Here is a 16,649-nt window from a genome sequence, read left to right as displayed (position 1 = left end):
TAGTATAACAGCGATTTCTATACGCAGGCTAAATTCTCTACCTTTTAATAAAGGGTTATATATATATCTCTCTCCCTCTGACATACAGAACTAAATGTCTTCATTTCCCTACTCCTTCTTAATTCTTTGTGGCAGCGTATAGTTGGCCGGGTAGCTACTTAAGCAAGTCACTCACTTCCTCCGATTCCATCATGACTCAGCATAACTTCATTATAATGCCATTTATTATTATTTTCATATGACTGCCAAAATACGATTCGTTTTTTTCTTGGGTATAAAATAGAGTTGCGAGTTGGGCTAGTTGGATCAAACCACATTTAATTGCACTGAGCGCAATACATAAGATAAGTGACAAGGGCGTCCTCGTTCTTTTGTCCCTTCTCTTGTGCTTTGCGATCAGTAAAAATTATGTATAAAAGGAAGGAAGGAAATCAAAAAGGTTTTCTTTGATAAAGGAACAAAGCAGAACACATACACACACAAAAAAAGGAAAGCGAGTATACTAAAGGTGGACGTATTACTAAGGATTCAACACAAACATTAGCTGCATGTACTACATACATAGCATGCCGACAGCTGTGACACGTAAGTTTTCAATGGAAGATAATGAGAGGAAGCAAAAATCATACCAAAGTATCTTGCTTCAACGCAAGCGTTTCAAGGGGTAACACAAAATAATGAGTAGTCGACGAAAATTATTTTTGTCAGTTTCTGATGAAAAAAGCCCAGAAACAGAGCAAGACAAAAAATGGAAATTGGATGTGAAGTTTTATACAGTCTGGAACCTAGCGGTTTGAAGAATACGTAGAATACGGCATGGAGGAGTCATTCTCCATTGCTTGACGAGGAAAGTTTCAGCAATTCCGCCTTATTAGCTATAAAAGCAAAACGTCAAACAGTCATAAAGACTCCTCATACCAGCTCCAGGACAGCCGGCGACAGAAATATTATAGCAGGATGTGTCGCTATAATTCGCGAACCAAGCTACTCGCTTAGTTTCGTTGCCGGAATTGCATTGACCGTTATCAGTGCATTGCGTACCGCTGCTCTCTGTCCCTGACCCTTTTGTGAGTTCTGAAAAAAAAAGAAAAATACATCACAAAGGAGAAATGGCACAAAGCATGAAGAAGTTTCGCACGGTTGAATGAAGGTATGTACGTTATACTAAATAAAAGTAACTTGTATACCGCAGTCTTGAAGACAAGACCATGCCCAGAACGCTACACGCTCTATGTAACAAGATTCCTATGACTAAATATACGAAGATCGCTTGCGGACATTGTGTATGTCGTACTCGACAAGTGTATAGTATCATGTTCGTTTGTGGCGTTTTTACCTACTTTAGATCTCCCGTCTCTCTTTTCACTTGCATGGTGAACTGTGGAAGGGGCGTAAGGGGGGGGTTATAAAGCTTCAGCCCACCTCCCCCCCCCCCCCCCCAAAATATTTTTGTACTGTCATATACTGCCGACCAAAACCTGCGCAGCAAATCACCAGGATCTTCTTTAGAATTCGTTTGCAAAGTCGAAAATACACTTTGGGGCGGACATTGCTGACCCGTGGCGGCCCTTTCTGTGGTTTTGCAGCGCAAGACCGTCCGAAATACCCTGCAAACAGAGCCTTAGTGCCACGCATTGTCATATTGCGACGCAGCGACACACTGATTAACGGACTCCGTTCTCCCAAGCTGAGCTTTGCTACCGCGAAGGAGTAACTATAAGGGGCGAAGCTCCTTAGGGTGTGGGTCGTTCCCTCCTCTGTAGTAGTAGTAGTAGTATGTAGCGACCTCGCCCTATCGGAAACGGGTGAGGTGGATCGGCAACGAGCGAGCGCCTATCGGCAACGGCGCGAGGACCCTGCCGTGCGAGAGTTAAATCACACTAAAAGACATACTTTGCGGGCGATATACTTTAGTGAGCTTTCAACTTTTCATCTTAATGTACATGACAAAGAAATTAGTTTTACGAAAAACGCAAAGCACACCTTGAGCAAGATGTTTTGTTTTGGGACGCTAAATGGGACCATGAGGCGATGCGAAGCCGGAACACTTGCATGATCGCGTTCCGTTGGCTTTCGTTGGGCATGCCACCGACCTCGCGTCGTCGAACGCGAAGAGGAACGCTATGCGCGTCGTGTCTTCCCTCTAGCCTTGCCGGTTATTCTCACAGGGCGAGCGGGGAACGCGGTCGCTCTTGGCGCGCTTTCTCTTTCGCTCGGGAGCGGACACTTTCCCTGCATTTCACCGGTCACAAAGAAGGTGATAATGAAGGGACCATGTAAACCAACAGTACAATAAAAGTTTGATGTTTAATATATACACAGTGTTTCACACTCTTTATATGATGTACTGGGCGAATTTCACGGAAGAGTTTCACGGTTTACCGATGATTCCCTCCGGAGCTTCGCCCCACTCATCATCATTCACCTCGTGGATATGTTGTGATTTTTGTTGACTAACCGGACGCTCGGGATTAAGCTGTAGAGACGGCATTGTAAATAGGCCTCTGCGGCGGGACGCCTTGAACGTGAAAGGGTTATATCTTTCTTGCGGATAGCTCAAAAACGGACAGAGACGGCCGTCTTTGTACCTAGTACACCTGACCACGGTCAAAAGTACAGTACTTTGCAGCAAGCTCCTTTAGTTGCTCTGAAGGATCCTTTGCAGAAAGAAGCTGCGCCGATGACACACGGCAAAAGACTGAGTTCCTCAGGTGGGTCGTGGGCTCCGCGATTATCTCCGGTTTCTCAAATAAGCACCGCCAAAAGAAAAGAAGAAAAAAAGTCAGAGAAAAGAAAAAAAAGGCGCTGCTCGGTAAATCAGCAGGGGAGAAATCATTTTACAAAACCACACGTTCGTTAAGGCTTTTGTTGACAGCGTCCACCGTGCAAACTACAATGCACCACACTGTTTAAGAAGCAAAGGTCAATGTTCGAGTTAAACATGGCGGCGCTAGCGACGTGACGCGTGCGTACAAAGGGTGAGGTCGCTGCCTCGGCAGTGTATTTTTTGGGGGTCGCGCATATTTACAACATCACAGAGGGGATTCGGTGGCACCCAGGGAGCCTTCGTTGAAAGGCTGCATTGCTGATTGGTGCATGCTGTGTGCGAGAGCACTATCTACGTTCGAAAAGTAGAGTAATCTGCTTTAGCAAAATGGAACATTGTTGGGAGGGCGGTACTCTTTTGCCGTGTGTGGCTCCACGTGAACTTCTGTCCGGAAGATGTCGCCTCTCGTAAGGGAGTTTACAGTGCCCGTTTGTCAGCGGTATAAAACAATGACATGACCGTGTACCGCGCATTCCCAGTGTGCAGGCTGGGAAAGAAGACATCGCTCCGTTCTCGTGAGGAAATTACAGGTGTATGATGCATACATCTCTTTAGACGCAAAAATGTTTCAAAATCCGGGTGAATTCTTGATTGTAAAAGGTTTACGCCGACTTAACGCAACAATTATTAACAAAATGGCATAGACGTTTCGCCACCTATGCACCTATGCCCACCTTTGTACAGGGCATGGCTTCGACCTAAGCAACGCGACGACCACTGGCTCGTGAACGAAGGTGGGAGAAAGGAAAACTGTAGTCGTGGTGCAATCGGCGCGACGCATCGGCTTGCAACAACAACCGCGGCATCTTACAAGACGTTCTACGAAGACGTATGTGACTAGTGGACTGGTTTATCTCCGCTCAGTTGATCCCCCTGTATACTAAGAATGTCACCTGCATATATGGCGAAACGTCTGTCATTTTGTTAAGTCGGAGTAAGTCTTTTACGAACTCTTTAGACGCCGGTGACGTGAGGAACACAGCTATCACTCTCGCCTCTGGTTAAAAGGAGAGCGGCAAATATATTTTAGGGCGGAGTTTGGGGACTATGAAGTGCGCGTGATTGGACACATATCGAGGTCCCTCTTCACCAGTGGAGAATCTGGGGAGATTTAAGGTTATTTAAGCGCAGGTCTAGTCCAGTATGACATAGAAGCCGAAGCTATAAGAAGTTAGCGTTGCCCAGTATCGCAGTGCCACTGGTACGATCGGCACCTGCGTCGAAGGGGCAGCGGCGTCCCATGTCTTGAAACAAGGCGCCGAAGGGCTGCTTGCCTGCTGACAGCCGTTGAAGCACTTGAATTGTCCTCTCGAGATGGGAAGTGAGGCGCCATGCAGTCCGACACATCAAGGTTCGACCAGGCGACTGTAATGGTCTCCGGTCGCGACACGTTCCTTGAGACAGCGGCGCCAGCGCAGGCGACAACCCGTCCCGCTAATTGAGGGGTGAGGTACTTCGGAGCGGCGAAGCTTTTGATGCGCCCGGTTCATGTAACAATCTTGAAGCCGAGCCTTAAAAAGATGAAACAGGAGCATACTAGGAACTCTAGATTTGTGCGCGAAGACCTGGTAGCGGATTCGAAGAAAAGTTGACATGGATATTTTTATCCTCCATAGCCATGAGGTACGCGGTTATCTTTTTTGTTATTCATGTGGTTTTTTTGTACTCCAAACCGGCGTTTCACCTCGAGACCCTTTTCCATAAGCGCGCGCACGAACGCGCGCGCTGTGTGTGTGTGTGTGTGTGTGTGTGTGTGTGTGTGTGTGTGTGTGTGTGTGTGTGTGTGTGCGTGCGTGCGTACACACACACACACACACACACACACGCACACGCACACGCGCGCGCGCGCACACACGCACACACGCACACACACACACACACACACACACACACACACACACACACACACACACACACACACACACACACACACAGGTAAGGTAATCCGGCAACACACAGGAGAAAATGACTTGGACACTGTGTGAATCTATGGTAAAATAGCCTAAAACATTATAAATAACACTGACTGCAACCTATGAAAATGTTCGAGATGGAGAAAGTAAGCATTATTGTATTTTGTAGGGTGCTGAATGTTGCAGGTATGTAGTACATGAAAGGTACATGCTCTCTGGCTTAGAATTCAAAAACAATACAACTGATTAGTTCAGAGCAGAAGGTGACACAGTGATAATAATTATATTTGGGATTTAACGTCACAAAACCACGATATGATTATGACGGACGCCGTAGTGGAGGGCTCCGGAAATTTCGACCCCCTGGGGTTCTTTAACGTGCACCTAAATCTAAGTATACGGGCCTCAAACATTTTCGCCTCCATCGAAAATGCAGCCGCCGCGGCCGGGATTCGATCCCGCGACCTTCGGGTCAGCAGTCGAGCGCCATAACCACTAGACCACCATGGCGGGGCAAGATGGCACAGTGAAGAAGTTTGAAAAAAGAATGCATGAATGCTATTTTGTCGGGGATGGAGTATTGACAATTACCACAATTCAGCAGTGCTGGAACAAGGTACATGTTGTCAGTCCTAGCAAAGTGAAAAGTATATATACTAAGGAATTTTTTCTCAACTTCCTCTTCGTGTGACTGCTAGATTTATAAACTTCATGCCATATCATCGACGCCAGTTCAAGTGGTAAAGACGAATTGTGAAGAACTCGCGAAAGGTGTCACAGGAGTAAATTCTGCCGATATTCTAGAAACAGTGCTGAGAGAGCGAAGAATTCGCATAGTGACGCGCTTAGTGTGACCAAAAATAGAGTCTTTTAGCAAGTTACGGCAATGCGGTACGCAAATATGGTAGGATATTACGGTGTCGCTCCTGCTTTCTCGCTCGTTGTGCTTTTGACGCTCCTAATTCCAGTAAAGGTACCTCAACACGACAAAAGCTTTTTCAAAAATACTGTGCGGTGTCGCGCCTCATTGTTGCCTGTCAACCTACGCATTGTTAACGATGCACCTGTCATTTAGGCGGGGACACACTGTCACTGGAAGTGGGAGCGGCTTAAGCAAAACGAGAGCGAAAGGACGAGCGGTACCGTAATCCCGTGCCGTATTTGCTTACTGTATTTCCGTAACTTGCTGAGAGACTTTAATGTGAGGTTGTATAAAAGAAGAACACCTAGGGGATTGATCGCAGAGCCTTATACATAGATATGAAATGAACAGGTTAGAAAAACGATATGCTTGCGATTTTTCGAGTGAAGGTCAGGACTTTTGTCTTCGCAGTATTTAAGGATCAGCTAATATCCTGCACAGTTAGGAAAAACACGGACTCTAGGATGCTACAGTCATCAACAGTATGAATTTCTTGATATATCGTCATGTCGTCCGCACACAAAAGGAAATAATTCTGAATGGCCGAAGAAAAGTCATTAACAATACTTAAAAAAAGGAGCGGGACTAATAATGACCCTTGAGGGACTCCTCTAGTTGCCTTATACAAATACGTTTAGTCATTTACGCCAACATGACACGATCTATCAAGAACATAGCTGTGGAGGAGATTGACGACTGAAGAGTAAACATCAAAGTGCATAAGCATAACCATAAGCTGTGAGTGGCTGACTTATAAAATTAATTATGGACCGGTACCGATCTTTTGCACATACGTAATGCATAGTAAATTGTCCTAAAACATTTGATTAAAGTTCAAGCAATGGTTGTTGCTGAGCTGGGGGACCTTCTGGTAAAATGTAAACAATGACTAACAGGAGTGACACAGAGGAACCCGTTGAGCTTCTCATCAAACCTTATGGTGCATCTCTTGAAAATACATTTATTTTGACCATGTGTTCAGTTAGAAGGCGCTAATATTGTTTGTCATAGCATGTTGTTAATGTTGCAATCAACGTAGTGGATGGGTAGATGGAAAAATTTTATTGAGGTCCATTAGGTCGCGCTAGTTTCCTAGCCCGAAGTGGGCCGTTTCCACGTTGGGATCGAAAGGCCTAGCCTTTCAACGCGATGCTCAACATTTTTATTGTCCTGAATTGTCAGAAATGATCATAACTGAATTGCGTGCCTGTATAGAGACGCCGCAAAAGAAATGGGCAGGCAACGCAGATAGATAACTGGTGTTGGCCTCAACGCTACTCTGGACTTCAGGTTCAGTGACCAGTGAGACGGTGAAACGTGAACTTATGCCCTCCGCGTGATGCATCATGTCAGGAGCAACTGCCCCAAGGAAATTCACGTCAAAGCAGAATATAGAGCAGATATTGCGATGTTGTCGAATTTCGTGCGGAGGCATTGGCTTGAACTGAGACATATGGCGTCTGTGCGCGCTTGAGGTACGCTGGAAGCTCGGAGAGAAACATCACTGTCGCAAATTTCGGAAGCGACGTATATATTAGTCGCCTAGCGCTTTTTGTGTTCACCATTTGATTTTGCCGCACAGTTGTTCATTCTGCAATCTTCTAGATGTTTTATATCAGTCACGAAAAGTCATTTTAGGTTTTTAGGCTGAAAGTGTACTTCAGCGTAACTGTTCTTTCTTTTTCCTGGTCGGCGATGGAATGGAGTGAGTTAGTAACGTTCTTTATTAGCCTACGTTCGCGCAACAGCACACTTATTGGCTAGGGCATTACTAATGAGGGAATTTACCAACGCCCGTCTTCACAACTTGGACCCGAATCTGCAGCTCCGTCTTCCGTCGGGAATAGCTAGAGCTGAGGAGACGCTCCTGTGCCGCTTGTGGCGCAGGGTGGCCTTCACGAAGGCCTACTCATTTCGAATTTTAATGGCCAGCAGCCCAACATGTGATAACTGTAGCTGTGAGGAGACAATCGCCCATCTTCTCTGTCAGTGTCCTCGCTTCAGTGCATCAAGAAAAGAACTGTCCAAAGTGTTAGATAGACTTGAAAATCGCCCTTTGTCGGAGGAAAAGCTCTTAGGACACTTGCCGAACCCGTCCTCGGCACGGAAAGCTTTGAGAGCATTGTTGTGCTTTTTGCGCACAACTGGTCTCAGAGACAGACTTTAAGCAGTGTCGTTTGTCGTATTATTGTTTTTTCTCTATTCCTTTTTTGTAACATCTCTTTTCTGTCATATTTCACTCCCCCTTCCCCTTTCCCCAGCACAGGGTAGCCAGCCGGTCTGAGAACTGGCTAACCTCCCTGTCCGTCCGTTTTTCCTTTCCTCCTCCTTCTTCTACAAATGTGAAACGAGAAGCGAACAACAATCGTCAGTAATACGCAGGTAATTTGGCCACAGCTTTGTGCAAGACTACAACGTGCAGTGTCGATCACCTCTAAATATTTGCGTTTGCGAGGTCTACAGTTGGCGGCTGCGAAGTGTGCGGTCCTTGCATTTACGCGCAAAGCGATGCACCGTTACCAGATTGCTATTGAGGGCGCTTTCGTACCATATATAACGCATCAACGATTCCGATGAGTGATGATTGACCGAAACTTGCCCTTCCTGGTCGAAGCATGTGTTGATGCTTAGGTCCAAACTAAGTAGCTTTATACACATGCTTATATATATTGCAGGCATGAAATGGGGCCCATAAGAAAGGTCATTGCTCTAACTTTATGAGGCACTTTTCGTAAGCTACCTGCGATACAGCCTACCTATTATGACCAGCTTTCGCCCGTCCTGCCGGCGTACATTGCAAAGCTTGCAAGCTCAGGCATTCAGAACATGTCTTGGGCTGCCGCGCTGTGCTTCAACGATCAGAGTTGTTGCGGAAGCACGCATAGCTCCCATAGATAGTTATCGTTGATGCGAACCTTTAAGACTATATCTCCGGCTGTTGACCCGTCATGATCGTCATCCCCTATCGACGATCCAAACCCACCAACCGGACAGCAGTTTTGCAGAATCCATCTCACGCCATGAGAGCATCATTCGCTGAGCCTTCGCTCCGGCAATAGTTGCAGAAGTACCAGCGTAGACTTTATCAAGACCTGAGGTGCGCCTATCCATTCCCGGAGTGGGTAAAAACTCACGTATACCCTCACGTGGCCTAAAACAATTAAGGTTATCGTACATATCTACAGAATATATCGATTCTATCCATGCGTTTACTGACAGATCTGTGCCACCCACTGCTTTAGCAGCGGCGTTCATCATACCAAGTTTGAAAACCAGCGAACGCTTCCGTCTACACAACCGAACAACATCGACGGTGGCAGAGACTGTGGCCATTCGCGAAGTAATTAGTACACGCCTCCTCGCGAGTGGACTATATTTTGTGACTGCAAACCAACGCTTCAAGTAATAAGTTCGGCGCTTAAACGAGGGCCATATGGTCTTCTTGCTATAGAAGTAGCCGAATCACACGATGTAGCCTTGAAAATGAGGTATCGATGGATTCTAGGGCACTGCGGCCTACACGGAAACGAGCATGCCGATGCGGAGGCAAAGATGGTTTACGATAACGCCACATTATTGGCCATTCCGTTTTCACGACCGGTTACACACACGTTGTATATACACTCCTCCGCGAAAATACTGCAGCATATTGGTCTTCACCAAGTTATTGTCACCGCCGTCTTCACGAACTCGATCCAGACATGCAAGTTAGAATACCGCCAATCATGAAAGGGTGCAGTACAAGCCTACTACACAGATTACGACTAGATGTGGCGTTCACTCGTCGTTACCTACACCTTATCGGCTTTGCGGACAGTCCGAATTGCGAGGTATCCGGCACTGCTGAGACTACAGAACATCTCCTGTGCGTGTGCCCGCGATATATCACGCAAAGAAATCTGATCGCCACCGTATTGCTGAAATCTACGAAACAACAAGTTTAAGAAAAAGTTCTGTTGGGACCACCGCCTTGTCATCAGCGCGATATTCTGAAAGAGCTGAACAAGGTTCTGCGCGATACAGAACTCGACAAGAGACTGTAGATGGTTTCGGTACATTTCAAGCTTTTGCTTCGTTACCATCTTCCTCCTCCTCATCATCAACACCTTCTCTCTCCTCTCTTTCCCACCACCTCCCCTTTCTTAACGCTGAGTAGCAGGCCAGAGGATTGTTCAGGCCGACCTCAGCTTTTCTGCCACAATAAATCTTTCTCCCTCTCTGGAGATATATCTACAGAATGACTCGTTGAACAGATACAGCCATCTTGCGGTCTTGAGCTAAGGTTGACTGCGTAGAAGAATAGCCTTGTATGTTTAAAAGACTTCATTTCAAGGATTTCTAGCTACCACAACTTTTTCTGGCACGTTGAGTTCACACCTGATAGAATATGTCGGCTTTCACTGCGTGACTTCATTCAATATACAGCTAAAGTACTACAGCTAAAGCACTACAGCTTACTTTGGTGGATAACAGAATATGCGTTAATTTCTAGCCTTCCCTGTAATGTAAGCAGGAATAAACGTTTGCAGGTAGATAAAAGCGTTTGTTTCTTTGTCGCTCCTTGTTAAGATTTTATAATTTTACAACTTTGTTAACTTTGTAGCTCTATACGAGATCATTGACGAACATAGCATTTTGGTCCCATTGTACAATGCGCTTAATCCGTAAAGATAAAAGCTGCATGACTTTGACTGTGTTTTATTAATTGCCATGGTTTGCCTCACATTGTACTTTCAGCCCAGATTGCTAATGCCTACGAATATGCTGGTGTATTCAATGTAAAAACCACAGTTTTTACACTATTTTTACTTTTGTGGGCCGGTGTTACGTATTTAAGTTATCGGCCGAATAAATGAATATAAATAAAAAAGTCACAATTTCGCCGCAACAGCGAAGGAATGAATGCGATAGCAACAGATTGGAATGTAACGCGAAGAACGGAAAGCAGCTCAAAATTTCCAGCGCGTCGCTCAAGCGCAAAGGACGCACGAAAGAACACAGACAGGACCAGCGTGAACTATCAAGTGTCACAGCTCGACACTTAAAGCGCGCTGCTCAACCATAAAGAAGGACGCACAAAACGAACGCACAGGTATACACAGGACGAGCGCGAACAATCCTCACAGTTGTTACTTCTTTCTGTTTGAACAGTGCGCTCCTTTCGCAAACGCGGCCGCTGCAGCAAGCGAAGTGACCTTCGTACGCTCTGTAACTTCAGCGCGGACATCGAGGCGAAAGCACAAGACATACAAACCACCCTCCCCCCCCCTCACAAGATAAGCGCGCGCGCAGGCGACCAGGCCCTGTAGGGCAAAGTGCATTTAGAGTGGCAGGAGGCGCACGCGCATCGCAACGAGCGGGGCGACGACCTTTAAAGCACGCCCCTCACGCCCTTCGCGCCATCTCGCTGCTGACCAAGAAAGCACGCTGAAATAAATGGTGCATATAAATAGCTCGCTGCTACCATGCTGTAAGACGCACGCCTCGTGGTCTAGCCGTCTAACGCCGCGCGCTGCGGAGCGAGAGGTCGCCCGTTCGATTCCGCGTTTCGGAAAAAAATTCAGATTTGTTTTTCTTTGTACGGGACATGACGGCGATGGACAGCGACAGCAAAAATCAGCCGAAAATGTGCATATAATTGCTGTCGCAATAAAATACCAATTTGCTTGTGTCCCAAGTACTTTAGTTCATAAGCTCAATTCGCGCTTGGTTGGGATAACCTGACTCGGGTCCATTTTTTATTCAACTCATGAGAAAAAGTTAACTGTCAAAACTTTGTCAAGGCCCTTGTCCTACGTGACCACTGCTGCTGCTTAGAATGAGCCACAACATTTAAGATGACAGCCAAAAGAAGTCGACGGCCCTAATGAAATCTCATCAGGACCAGAGGAAAACAAAACAGACACTGTTCAATGGGGAGTGCTAAACGACGAAGTTTTTATATCCCCATGGGAGCTTTGTTCGCATCTCCCCTTCCCCCAGCACAGGGTAGCCAGCCGTTCTAAGAACTGGCTAACCTTCCTGTCTTTCTGCTTGTTTCTTCGTTCCTTCCTTCCCGCGTAGCTTGTGAAAAACGATATTGCGTGGGAGGCCGAGATGTTAAGTTAAAAAAATGCTTTGTGCTCATTTACGTCAGTTACGCTTTCTATTGTGAATAGCCCGCTGCAGCTGCCGTAGCTAAAACTGAATTGCTTACTTTACCACTACAGAATGGCTTACTTCGTAGTTTAGCTTGCGATGTAACTTCCGACACCTGATCGAAGTTGTGCGCAGTCGAACCCACTTATAAGAATATATAACCGATATATAACTGCTATAACCGATAATTGTTATAAAAGGGTTGTATGAAAAAAAAAAATGCCCCCACCTCCCCGAAAGGAATCGTGAGGAAATGCGAATGTATTTCTTGCGCCGAGAGTACACGGCGTAGTAATTTTAATGGCGTAAAGCTGGACACATCGACGCGCTCAAGTGTCTCCCTTTTGGGCGCCTCAGAGTGCACCGCTGCCTACTTCCCTCCCCTCCCACCAATCCTTCGGTCCACCCGTACCCCAGAGCAGTGGGAAGGCATCCTTCGCGAAGGCGCTCCCGAGGTCTGTCGGGCGCTCGTCCAGCGGGCCCGGGCTATCGCAGAGGTTGCCATAGGAGTCCCGGAATATGGACCCTCCCCGTTTTCTTTGAATTTTAATAAAGGAATGTTTTCATCATCATCTTTCAACGAACGCTTCCTACGTGCGTTCGTAATCACCTCAGGGATGTTACCACCGCCCTCAATGCAGCACAAACGCGTTTAGAACTCGCTGTTTTCAGGCTGTGCCAAGGCAGCACAAACGCTACAAAAGCGTTTCAAACGCACTGCATTGAGGCGGTGGCGCAGGGAGGAGAGAGAGCGAACGGCGAGAGAAGGAGCGGCGAAGCACTGCACCTACCCTCTCCTACACTCTCTCCACACACGCCAGAGCGCGCTCGTCCTCTCCACTGACTCTCCGCTACTCCGCCCGCACCACCTGCTCCGGTTGCTAGGGGCGAGGATAAGCGCGCGCGCCCGCAGCTGTTGCTATGGGAGAGGGAGTGAGAGCGGAGAGGCGCGCGGACAACGCCGGATGCCTTACATAGCCCGACTAAGAAATGCATTCGCATTTAAAAAACAGTAATAAGAAAATGGGACAGCGGGCTGTTCTGAGAAAAGCATATTTATATGATGGGAGATGCCAGTGCACTTCTGTAATAAGGATGACACAAAAAATACAATCAAGTGCCGATTCCTCGGACATGCTTTAACATTCTGGCGCTTTCGCGGCACCGCCACAAGCCCCATGCAGTCACTGTACAAGAACGTTTGAAATTTCGGAGCTCTTGGACTTTTTGCTCAAATTTCAGGTTTGAAGCTGCAAGAACTGAAGCCACCACGAGTGCCTCGTCGAATACTTCGCAGGCTCGAATCAGTGCTTTCGCGAGTCCTTCCATTGCGGAGCGGATTCTAAAGGCTAGCTTTGCCGGAATGCTAACTCAGTGTGCGGTGAAGCATATAAAGAATGCGAAGGGGCTATTGTCGGAGCACGAGTGCGGCGATCCTTTTACGGGTAAGCCCCGGAAATACAGGGAGGAGTGATGACGGCAGACGGCGAACTCGCCAGTACGACTTAATCGCTGGCAACCCTATTATGATAAGCATCTTCGGCTATCTGCTCGTTAGTGCACGTGGCCCAGCGCAGTTGTAAGTGTACTGCACGACAACCCAAATCTTTCGTGCACCGATGCCTTTTTGTGCGAGACCGTTAAGTTTGCCACAAAGAGGCGTTTCTTGTGACCAGCACACTAAGATAAGCGCAACCAGTTGGCAAAATTAGTTGGCAGAACTGCCCAGAATCAGGGGTCAACGAGCAAACTGGGGGCTGCTTCCGGGGCAACGCTAGCAACGCTAGAAGTATCTAGAGAACTAGATACTTCTGGTTCACTTTAGTGCTGTCAGCGCAGTTGTGGCGTTGCATTCGTGTTTTGGAGGGTGGTAGGCGGTGCGGAGTGGCCTGTTCATGTTCGGAGGGCTGTGAGCGTAACGGGAAAGGCGCGCAAGGGTGGCTATACCGAGGCTAGAAAACTGGCCCTATTGTGTGGGCACGCAGCGGCTGTTTGGTTGGCGGGCGGGGGTGCAACGGTTCAGAATTCTTGTTTTCTTCTTTCTTTTCAAGGATTATGCGCTCTACAAATTTCCGGCAGGGACCCCCAGCAGCCATATTTCGTTGTTATAACCGAAAATATAGCATAGGAGTACCTGCAGTAAGTGCGTTATTTTACCATAGAAAACATACAAAAGTTGACAGTGCATCCGTTCCTCATTTCTACAAGAAATACAGTTGAACCCGCATGTATAGAACTCGCAAAAAAGAAACGCAATTAGTTCGATATATCGTATAATTCGGTATAAAGCTTTTAAACCATTTACCGCGTTTTCGATGTCCACGTTGGCTTTACGGAACTTCTTCACGGTAATGCAAATAACGCGGCTTCACGACAGCACGCAGGGTTTTCAACTTTAACAGCGGTGCTGTCTAAGCTTCGAAAAATTCCGTGCCGCGTCGGCAAGAAACTATCAACATGAAAGGCCTCTACCTGACGCACAGCCGCGCCTAGGGCGTGCAACGCGATAATTCGGCCGGCGCGCACTCTCTTTGTCCTCTTCTTCAACTTCTTCGCCCCCCTAACACGTGCGCCCGGCGTGAGCTCTCCCTCTGCTCCAAATCGTCCATCGTGGGATGCAATAAGCCGAATGGGTGAGAGAACGAGCACAGAGAGAGACAGAGAGAAAGAAAGAGAGAGAGGGAGAGAATGAAAGAGATAGACAGAAAAAAGAGAGAAAGAGATAAAGAAAGGAAAGAAAGAAGAAATATAGAAAGACAGAAAAAGAAATAGACAAAAAGAGAAAGCGATATATAGAAACTGACACAAAAAAGACCGAAAGAACAGGAGAGAAAACAGAAAGAGAAAGAGACAGAAACAAAGAAAGAGCTAGAAAGGCATACATAGTGCAGTATAGTAAGGGGTCTGAAAAGCGAAGGGAGGGTAAGGAAGAAGGAAAGAGGGAGAATAAAGGGCAAAGCATTGTATAGCCTTGCACAGTATAGTTTAGCAAGGGGATAGGAAAAGGAAGTGAGGGCGAGGAGGAGGGAAGGGAGGTGAAAAAAATTGGCCACGTGTCTGCGTGCTTCGCTGCAAATGTCGTCGAAAGACGACAGTCTTCTGCCGGCCGTACTACATGTCCTGGTCTCATCCGCAGCCACCCGTGATGCTGTTCTCGTACCATTTGGGCAGAGCCTAGCCACTGCCATCTAGCACTGGCGTCGGGAAACATGAGCTTGTGCAGAACCCTGGACCACTGCCAGGTGGCAGCACCATATCGTCGGCAGAGGGCTTTTTTTGTGCATAGCGTCGCACTTTTAGCGCACCCTAAGAAACACTACGGTCTTTATAATTACGTATCTATGTATTTTCTAGTAAAGGAACACACCACCTAATACTTACGTATCGATGTTGCGCCTCAGATATGCGTAATATTTGCTTTTTGATCGACAATATTCACAAGTATGAACGCCGCTACCAGTTCAAGATGGCTGAGCGTTCAGCAAGTGCTTAAACTTTGGCCGTGTGGCTGAATTTTGTGACAGACAGACAGACAGACAGACAGACAGACAGACAGACAGACAGACAGACAGACAGACAGACAGACAGACAGACAGACAGACAGACACCCCGTGGACTTGGACATTTCTGTTGAAACGTTTCATGTATATTTGTGTTCATGTCATGTGTTTAGTCATTTGTGTATGTTAATGTCGTTCTTGCATAGAGAGTGTTTCCAAGTGTTCGTAGCGTCTATTTATGCAATACATTTTTCTAAACAGACAAATTTCTGCGTTCAATTAACCCAAGAAAGACTATTGTCTTTACAATGCCAGGCCTGCGCGGAGCGCGCAGCACAGTCGCAGCGAAAGCTGGAAGAGTGAATTTTCTAGAGCCCGTTCTAACTATGCTGGGGAAACCGATACAAGTACGCATGCAAGGTATCCACTACGCCACAAATCATATTTTTTGTGAAGTAGGGAAGCACCCAATGTGCCATTATTCGTCTTTGTGCGGGCAAGCGAGGTACCCGCTACACATCTGTGAGGCATATGCGCGTTTTGTTGATGCTGCATGTTGCTGATGACGATGAAGAATTATGGTTGAGCACTTTGTGGTGGGTGGGAAGCTTTAAACCACACACTCATTGCGCAATTAGAATGTGTGACACCTGGTTATTATTTTACTCTTCTGCCACGTTATATTACACATGTTAACGCGATTACTTTCCCGACATGACGGCTGTATAGGGTCTCTTTGCAAAGAAGTTTCAAAGGCCAACGTGGCTTTGTGCAATAAAGAAAAAATAAAAAAAGCATAATGGGGATTTGTGGCAGAAAGCTCGACTGCCACGCAGAGGGCCCGGGTTCAAATACCATCCGATCCTGGATTTTTTTTCTTCATTTTTTTCTAATTTCGCACAACAGTGGCTATACGGACACCGGCGGTGGCGGCGGACAACAGCCCCCCTACTGCCGTTGTTATCTGATAACGGCTTTCGCTCCAATTGGAGGAGGTGAGAATGTATAGCATAACCATGTACAGTATAGCATAACAAGGGGTGGGAAAGAGAAGTGAGGGTGAGTAGGAGTGATGTGAGGGTTAAGAGGAGGGAAACGAAGTGAGAGAAATACTGAAAGAGATGAAGAAAGAAAGAAACTGGACAGAAAGAAGCAGAAGATGAATAAAGATGAAGAAAGAACGCAATCTGCGTTCGCCAGATGGTGGCTCTTGCTTGCCAGCCCCGCTGTTTACACAGATTGCACAGGCGTGGAACTGGCTTTATTTTTGTAGCGTTAGCTACACTGGCCTAGCCGAGCCAGTTTCGCGTGGATTCCCAAGAACCGTGCTGCGCATGCGCGAGGATCAG

The 16,649-nt window shown here is 46.9% G+C and overlaps 1 long non-coding RNA gene across 1 annotated transcript in view; it reads right to left on the bottom strand.

Moving 5' to 3' along the window:
- Nucleotides 1-206: 206 nt before the first annotated feature.
- The window catches only part of LOC119394236 (uncharacterized), a 28,549-nt gene continuing 12,106 nt past the window's right edge, over nt 207-16,649 (bottom strand). The window contains exon 2 of the long non-coding RNA XR_005184079.2: nt 207-1,074. This is a non-coding gene — a long non-coding RNA (uncharacterized LOC119394236). The remainder of the gene's footprint in view (nt 1,075-16,649) is intronic.

Source organism: Rhipicephalus sanguineus, chromosome 5, assembly GCF_013339695.2.
Source record: "Rhipicephalus sanguineus isolate Rsan-2018 chromosome 5, BIME_Rsan_1.4, whole genome shotgun sequence".
Classification (NCBI taxonomy): Eukaryota; Metazoa; Arthropoda; class Arachnida; order Ixodida; family Ixodidae; genus Rhipicephalus; species Rhipicephalus sanguineus.
This window is presented reverse-complemented; position numbering and strand designations above follow the sequence as displayed.